The following is a 9,758-nucleotide window of genomic DNA, read 5'->3' as shown; positions in this document are numbered from 1 at the left end:
GAGCATCAACCATCTTGAACCAAAAAGTTATTGAACTCTATTTTTCTTCTCAGAAAGCATATTTCTGATGATTAATTAACGGTTCAAAGGCAAATTTAAAATGCTGGAGAGAGTCAGATAGAAAAATAAAAATTCCAAGTTGTTGGACACAATTTTTCACTGCAGAAAGCATTTTTTGAAGACTCTTGAGTAGCTCAAAGACAAATTGAAAATCTTGTACTCAAGTGGGAAAAGAAAATTTCTCAGTTTTGTTAAACTAAATTTTCCTTGACCAAAAGCATCTTTCTGATGAATATTATGCATGATTTGAGCAGCTCAAAAATAAATTTAAAATCTTAGAAAAACTTGAATAGAAAAAAAAATATTTATTTAAAAGAATATTTATTATTGTTAAATTCAATTTTTCTTGACAGAAAGCATCTTTCTGAAGATTAATAAGTTCTTGAACGAAAAATTTAAAATCCTGGACTCAAATAGAAAGAAGAAAATTTCTTAGTTGCTAAACTCAATATTTCTTCACTGTAGCTTTAATTAAAGATCTTGGAGACTCAAATAGAAAAATAACATTTTCCCGTTGTTAAACTCAAGTTTTCTTTCCAGAAAGCATCTGTCTGATGATTGATGAACGGTTCAAAGACATTTTTTTAATCTTAGGGAGGCTCAAAAAGAAAAAATTTGAAGTTTTTGAACTCAATTTTTTATTGCAGAAATCATTTTTCTTATGATTATTAAGTATTTCAGAGAAAAATATAAAATCTTGGACTCAAATAGAACAAGAAAATTGCCCAGTTGCTAAACTCAATTTGTCTTCACAGAGAGCATCTTTCTAATGATTAGTGAATAGTTCAACGGCCAATTCAAAATTTTGGAGGGACTCAAATAAAAAAAAAAATTTGCAGTTGAATTCAATTTTTCTTTACAGAAAGCATCTTTCCGATAATTAATGAGTAGTTCAAAGGCAAATTTCAAATCTCAGACTAGAATTAAAAAAAATTCCAAGTTGATAAACTCAAGTTTTTTACAGAGAGAGCATCTTTCTGACATGTAATAAGACTATAATGATTAGTTCAAAGACAAATTTAAAATCTTGAAGAGAATCAAATAGAAAAAATCAAATTTTCCAGATGAATTTAATTTTGCTTTACGGAAAGCATCTTTCTGATGAATAAGGAGGCTAATGAGTAGTTCCAAGACAAATTCAAAATCTTGGCGAGACTCAAATAAAAAACGAATAAACTTTAGAAGTTGTAGAACTCAATTTTTCTTTACAGAATGCATCTTTCTGATAATTAATGACTAGTTCAAACACAAATTAAATTTTTTAAAGAGACTCAAGTAGAAAAATTAAAATTTCAAATTTTGGTAGAGTTTTTTAAAAGTTTAATGTGTTTAATAGCTTAGTATATAAAATTTTTTATTTCTAACTGCTTTGCATATTTAAATGTAACGCTCCCAACTATAACTACAATTTAAATCACTTTTAAATTATTATAGATTGTTTAAGACTTTTTAAAAATAATTTAATTATTATAAAACTTTGCATCTAGAAATATAATATTTTATTCTTATCTTTTTAGTTAAACTTTCGACCGAAAAATGTTTTAAGTTTAAATAAAAATATGGTTGAATTAGACAAAAGAGAATTTAAAAAAAGTAGTTCAAATTTCAACCAAAAAATACTAATTAACAAAGAAAAATATGATTTACTAATCAGAAACAGTTTAATTCAAGCAACAAAGATGAAATTCCTACCTAAAGAGATGAATTTTTATATAAAAAGATCAATTTTAAACACTGGATTGGGATTTTTGACCAACAAATAACATTTTTAATTGAAATTTTAATAAATTTGAATCAAATTGTGGAATTTTTAATTCAAAGAGACGAATGATCAACCAAAAGGTGTATTTTTAATCTAATAAATAAACTTTCCAACAAATTAATTGCATTTTCAAACAAAAAAGATTAAATTTTCACCAAAGGAGTTAAGTTTTCACGCCAAAAAGATGAATTTTTAACTCTAGAGTTGCATTTTCAACCAACAAAGATTTTTCAGTAAAACAATTGAATAGTTTAAACTAAATTATTGAATTTTCAAATAAATGATTATAGTTCTCGCAAGAATATAAAATCTTTAACAAAAAAAGGTGTATTCTCAACCAAAATTGTAATAATAGACTTTTCAGTTAAAAATAAATAAAAGTGTGAAGCCTGTAATAAATAAATAAGAATTTTCATCATTTATATGTTAACTAAAGGATAATAGTTTAAATAAACATTGAAGTTAATTCTTAATACTTTTAAAATATATTATAGTAGAAAGCTGGAAGATTTTTTTAGAAAATAAAATTTTTTGTTCGACTGCACAAAATTTGATTTCGGACGACACACTTCCATATTAAATTGTTTAAGAATCTTGATATTGGAAATAATTGGTTTCTGCCAACTAAAAATCTCCATTTATTCATGGAATCCAAATTTTTTATTCAATTTAATCCTTAATCTTTCTTAATTGTTAATTTCAGATTAAAATGGTTGCATTACAAATTTATACTACACTGAAAATTGCTAGTTTTTTAACATGCACTATTTAAATTTATGCAATATGTGAGTGATTCTTTATTAAATTAAAATTATATTAAATTTTAGTTATTGCCGCGTCAACGTTTTTTCCGACTTTCTTTACTGAATTATTACTTATAAATTCAGAAGCAATTATAGTTTTAGAAACATAAGAAATTCGAGAAGAAATTCTTATTCGAATCCTACATTTAAAAACCAGTAGAAACTAAAAATAAAAATGCTAATTTAATCTAATCTTCCCACCAAGATTGAGAGCATTGGAAAGATAATTTCCAATGACATCCTTATCCTTGACACTATTTTTCCATTCTTCCTTTTTTCACGTAATTCGAAACGACCAGCCAAAGTAGAAGTGAGAACCAATCTCACAGAAAATCGAAACTCACATAATCCCGAGGTTGAGGGATTATTTCTGATAAACAAAGCTCTTACTCGAATGAAATTCGAGGATTTCTCACGTATGAGATTCTAGAGCACGATAGATTTGAAGAAGAAAAAACACAATAATATAATATATATGAGACAAACTGTCTCAGGATTAGGTCCTAGAAAAACATGTCTTCTGGAACCTTTATTTTCCCTCGCGAAATGAAATTTTAGTCCCCAGAGCCCAGAGGGAATGTACTTAACAAAGCATAAAATTTTAAGCCGCAAATAAGAACTATCGTTTCTCCGCAAACAAGAGGAACAATAGTTCCGCTGCAATGCGGGAGATAGCAAAATCTGTGGCTTGACGCCTCTGATGGTTGCTTTGGAAATAAAGGAATTTTCGAAAAAGATGGATCGTTTTTCGAAATTGTAAGACCTAATTGAATGGGCTACTCAGTTTCACTTCCCCTATTTAGTCACGCTCTTTCAATGGAAAGTGACTGGCATTTGTTTATTGAAAATACTCTAGGTATTGTATTCTTTTTGCTATTTTATATCATTTTTAACAAAATATTCGATCGAATGCATTCTAAATCAGGTAGGCAGTGCAACTTTAAGTCAGAGAATCAGCCGCCCACGAAATATATTTTTTTCCAAAGGAAATAAGAAGATACGTATTTTACCACTTTTTATCAAAAAATTTCACAGCGTTATTGAGTAATTACATTTTTAAGATTTCTTTTTCTAACAATTTAATTTTCCTCTTTTTCTTACAAAAAAACTAAAGTTTTGACAAAATTCTAAGAAAAAATTTTGTGTATGTATTGCATCGTTTATTAGAAAAATGAAAAAATTAATTCTATAAGAAAAAAAAATCTCTTGGCTATGAAAATTTTTTGGCCCGCATAAAACTTGCCAAATGTTGTCGTTGTGAACACAAATTTAAAAAAATTGATACAATAAATAAACCGAGGTTGTATACTTCATCTTCCCAGCTAAAATTTGAAAACATGGAAAGTTGATTTAAAGAGAAAACACAATTTTTTATTATTTTAATCAATATAATTTATTTTATCCTACTTATATAAAAAAATCTTTAAATTTAATGAAACTGAAATAATTTTTGTAGCCATCAGAATTTTTTTTCGAAAAATTGAATGTTTTATTTTTCTTGCGATCAATGAGAGATATCATAGAAGAATAAGTGGTATTTTTTGTAGCAGATTTAAAAATATAAAACCCTGTTTTTTTTACAGTTTCACGAAGCTATCTTTGTTTGTAAGAAAGATGAGAAAATTACATGTTTCGAGAAGAAAAATTTTCTTGAAGTTGATAGCATTTTTTTATCAAACTGGTAAAATACGGATCCTCTTATTTCCGATGGAAAACAACATATATAGAAAAAATTATTTTTCCATAATATAAAATAAATTTGTGAAAACATCCATTCTTTTCTTGGACACTCATAGTTTTATGCCTGCAAAAAAGTCATTTATAGGATCAAAGAATTTTGCCGAAAAATGAAAATCCCAAATGTTGAAAAGTACCGAAAATATAATTAATTGGCTGTGTCTAGTCATCCTGAAAAAATGGGGAAGTTGGTAAAGGGGATGGACCAGTCCCGACATTTCGGGACGTTTAACCAAATTTATGAAACATATTTGACTACTCATCCCGAATTTCGGGTTGAAAAGACACTTCGTAATTAATTACCGAACTAGAAAATATTTGAAAAATGTAAGTTTCCGAAATTTCAATTTACGAAAAAAATATTTAGTAACGAAATTGAAATATTAAGAAAGTATAAGTCAATGAAACTGGAAAAACTTATAAATGAATTATAATTTGTTTTTTATTCAAAATTTTGAAATATTCCTTTTATAAAATAAAACATTTTTTACTAAATAATGTTCAGAATTTGAAATTTTAGAATTTCGAAAGTTTTCCATACTCTTGAATAATTACTAAATTTCCTGATGCATTGTATCTGAAAATTTTGAAACTTGAAACGAGAAAGTTTTACGTTTTAATATTTGGAAGTCCTATGCCATTTCCTGTAACAGAAAATGATAATACTTTTGTCGTAATTTATGGTGAATTTATGAAAATTGCTTTACAATTTTGTAATTTCAAAAGAAATTTACAAAAATTCAGTTGCAGAATTTAGGAACATCAGATCTTTTAAATTTGAAATATATGAAAATTGATGAAATTATGATTTTTTCAGATGTGTTTTTATGAATTTCAATTATTTATTTTGTTGTGCCTTTTTTGTTTATTTGCTACTTTTCCCATTCGATTACAATGTTAAAACAATAAAAGTTAAGAAAAATCAAAATTCATTTCTATTTTCTTTTATTTTAAACTTTAAATCTAAAAGACCTGATATTGTAAATATTCACAAATTTTTTTCTATATTAAAAGAACAACAAGTTGTTCTTTCTTGGATAAAAGAATAGCTTAGGAAGGACGAAACTCACGGGAAAATTATGAAAAAGAGCAAAGATAAGGTTTGTTATGTTGAAAAAATACACTTTTCATTTTTTTGGCGAATTTACGCCATATTATTAATTTTTAAGTAATTTTCCAAGTTTATTTAAGGGATTTAAAAGAGTGTAGATTGCACTACATCTACAAGCTGCTAAAATAAAATAAGATTATGTTAATTTTTCCCTAAGTTACAACTTGAAAAAGAAATCATTAGTTTTTTCAGAATTCGCATAAATCTACAAACAGTCCCAAGTTCGTGACAAGAACTTCTTTTGGTAAAAGTTAATCACTTTTCTGAAAGAAGATTAAAGTTTAACATTGACTTATGGGATGCAATCAACTTTGCTCTCCTAATAGAAACTAGAATAGATTGAAATGAAATTTTGATGAGGGGCACCAAAGTGATCCCAAGGGAGTTTCCCACATGCTGTAACGATATCAGAGCTTTAAATAATTTACTCAGATCACGTGGCGACCTACGTTCATACAGCCTTTTCAGGCGACAAGCATTGTACTCTTGATTTTACTTACAGCTTCAGTAAATGTTTCATATCCCTTTGGATTTGTAAAATAAAACAGTGCCTGGGAAGAGAGTTGAAAGTAATTCTCTAGAGATTTCTTCCGTATATTAAAGTAATTATGGTTTACTAATCAAATTTCGAAAAGCCAATAACGTCAAAAATGTGCATTAGGGTGTCCTAATAAAACCCAACGTTTTTTGTTTTTATCAAGCACCCGATAAACTTGTTCGATTTTGTGAAAAAATAAATGCGTGCTTTTGTTTTATTAAACAAAATTGATTCAAAAATTTCTGTTAAATTTTGTCGAGTGTACTGGTCAACAAATTTTTAGAGAAATAAGTAAAAATCTGCCTCAGCCCGGATTGGATCCGGGAACGTCACTATTCACGAGTGGGGCGCTTAATTTCATATTTTTATTTTTATTAGTGACCTATTATATTATCTTTAAACTATTAATTAAAATAAACGCAATTAAAAGAATTGCAATTTCAAAGGATTTGAAGAAATTCCGAAGAATTTTGATGGATTTTGAGTGATTTTAAAGAATCAAGATCAAGAACGAAGATTTAAAATTAATTTAGGATTTTATGCGATACGGAAGTATTTTCACAAATTTTTAAGGAAATCTGAGGGTCTTAATGGGATTTCAAAGAATTTCAAGTGATACCAAAAGATTTCGGCGGATTTCAAGGGATTTCAAGAGATGTAAAAATATTTTAAAATAAGGTAGGCTGGTACAGGATTTTAAATAATTTTAAGGGATTTTAAGAGATGTAAAAATATTTTAAAATAAGGTAGGCTGGTACAGGATTTTAAATAATTTTAAGGGATTTTAGACTATTGGAGAATATCATAGGATTTGAACAGATTAAAAAAAATTTCAAAGGATTCCTGCAAATTATAAAGAATTTTGAGGAATTTAGAGGAATTTCAATGGCTATTAAATGATTTTAATATATTTTAGAGTTTTTGAGGGATTTTCATGGATTTTAAAGTATTGTAAGGGATTTTAATGAGATTTTTAGGAAATATAAGAGATTTTAAATGAAGTCTCAGGATCGCTCAGACATTTAGAAAATTTTATGTTTTACCAAAGTATTTAATAATTTCCTTGAATTTTAAAGAGATTGAAAAAATTTCAGAGGATCAAGATTTCGAAATATTTTACGGATTTTAATTTATTTTTTAGCCAGTTTCTAAAATGTGGAGGAAGGGCGTAATAGCAAACTTTGGAGGAAAAAACTTGGCTTAATAAAGCAAAAAATACTACCCCCTAATAAGAATCATGAAAAACTACTCTTTAGACATTTTTAAATATCATATTCTTCATGTTTCTTTTTATTATATCCAAAGAATTGCGTGTAAAATTTTCAAAGTGCACAATTTGATATTTTTAAAAAGTTTTTTCTTCTAGCGTCTGGTACCATCAGTTTTATTTGGAAAAAAAACATCTTTTTACCTTCCAAGGTCCACGGCTTTGAACTTTTTTTTAACAAAACAAAACTATACATTTATTTTTTCACCAAATGAAATAATTTAATGGGCGCGTGATCGAAACAAAAAAACATTGTATTTTTTTAAGACACCCTAATGTGCATGCACTTATACTCTCAAATTTAGAACCATAGTCTGCTGTGATGCTGTTACATTCATAATTCATCTCCAACGAACCAAGGAATAAATAATTCATTTATATATTTGAAATATGTTTATGAGCTGCTTTCATCATAGGCAAAATCTGATTAATAAATTATTCAATTATTTTGCAGAAAACTTTGAGTGTCCATGATTCAAACCATAGTTTAAATTCTTATGCAAATGTAAAACACTTAATTTGTTTGTTATGATAATTTATAAGCAGTCTTTTTGAGAAATGTAATTTCTTTCAAAATATTATTAAAAGTTATTAATTCTTTCATTTTTTTTAATGAACAAAATTAAACCGATTGTAAAATAGGGACATTGTAGGCCTCGGTTTTAATCCTTTGAAATCGTTTAAAAGTTTTACAAACATTCTTATGAAATGTTTAAAATTTGCATTTTTTTATAATCCTACGAAATTGTGTAAAATCTAATGAAATTCATTCGGAATCTTTTCAAATAAACTATATTTTTTTAAGGCCCTTAAACAGGATTTAAAGCTTGTGAAATCTCTTATATCGTATAACATCTTGAAATCTTTAATATCTTTAAAAATTGCTTTGAGTATGTTTAAATATTAAAATCCTCTGAGACCGTGTACAATCACAAAAACTCTCTAGAAGTTCCTTAGATTTTCAGTCCGTTTTATTTACTCCCTGAAGTTCCCTAAAAATTCATTGAAATCTTCTAAAATCATTTGAAAATCTCTTAAATCCTTTGGTATCCAATTAAAATTACTTCAAATGTTTTAAATCTCTCAACATTTCTTGAAATCTTAGGAAATGCTCTGGAAGCATTCAAATCTTTGGAAATCCATTGCAATTAAAATTTTAAAGTCCTGGAAGATCCTATAAAATCGCGTATGACAGGCAAAATCCCTAGAAATCTCTTTAAATGCTTTGAAATCCTATAAAATATCTTAAAATATGTGATATCTTTAACAATTTTTTTAAATTTTGAAAACTTTGAAATACTCCAAAATTAGATCAAACTTTTTGAAATCTTATTAAATCCCTTGAAATCTTTTTAATTCTCTGGTACTCCTTGGAATATTTTTGAAAAAATCAAAAAGCTTTGAAATCCCACGAAATCCTTTAAAATTACTGAAGTCAAATAAAAGACTTTAAAATGTTCGAAATCCCTTGAATTTATTTGCTATTTTGAATACTAAACAATTTTTTTGTTTAGTAGTTCTAGCGAAGTTAGAAAATATCTTTAAAGTCAAAATAGAAACAGTTACATTGTTGAAAAAAAGTTTCAATAGAGGCGTGAATCTGAGGCCTGATATCGAGTATACGGACAAGTATAATAATTCATTATATATATTTTTTAATAATAATTTTTTAAATCATATATTACTATTACTTTACCATGAAATTCTAATTTTTGAATCAATTTGCATTGATTGAAGAACTTATCTTACATCAGAAGGCATTTTACATATTGAAATTCGATACTTTTAAAATCTAATTCCTATTCAAATATTTTGTATTTTATTAATTTGTAAGCATATGAAATAAAAGATAGATTAGAGAATAAAAGTATGTTAAAGGAAAAAAATGTTAAATGTGGATTAGTGTATAGCGAGAGACAAATCAGAAGAAAGATTAAAGTATTAAATTGAGAATGTCAACAGAAATCCAAAAGTTTATGCTGTTTATTTTGTCTAGTCAAGAAATTAATTTCTCTCATTTGCCCCCGATGTGTAAATGTTTTGAGATAATTAAAATTTATAAATAGCAATACATTTTTACAACGCATGTAAAATGTGGAAAATACAATTAGAATCAATATATTTTATACTGAATATAAATCAAGGTTTTATCTTATTTTTCAAGTTACAATTATTAAATTTGATTCATAAAATATATTAACTTCAGAATGCAGAAAAATGTGCCTGCTTGAAAATACGGAATTATTAATAACAATAGATTTGGCTACATTCGAGCTCAGAGTTGAAAAATTAAATTTTTTATTATAAACCATACAATACTTTTTGAGCCATTGAAGATTGAATAAATCCCCTTAAAATAGCAACAAAAAATTTAGCTACAGTTTAAATTAGACTAATTTATTTTGCTTTAGACATGCTCATTGTGGACAGGTGGAAAATTCAATTTTTTATGATGTAATACATAAAAAAAGTTTTAAATT

Source organism: Belonocnema kinseyi, chromosome 2 (assembly GCF_010883055.1).
Source record: "Belonocnema kinseyi isolate 2016_QV_RU_SX_M_011 chromosome 2, B_treatae_v1, whole genome shotgun sequence".
Taxonomy (NCBI): domain Eukaryota; kingdom Metazoa; phylum Arthropoda; class Insecta; order Hymenoptera; family Cynipidae; genus Belonocnema; species Belonocnema kinseyi.
This window is presented reverse-complemented; position numbering follows the sequence as displayed.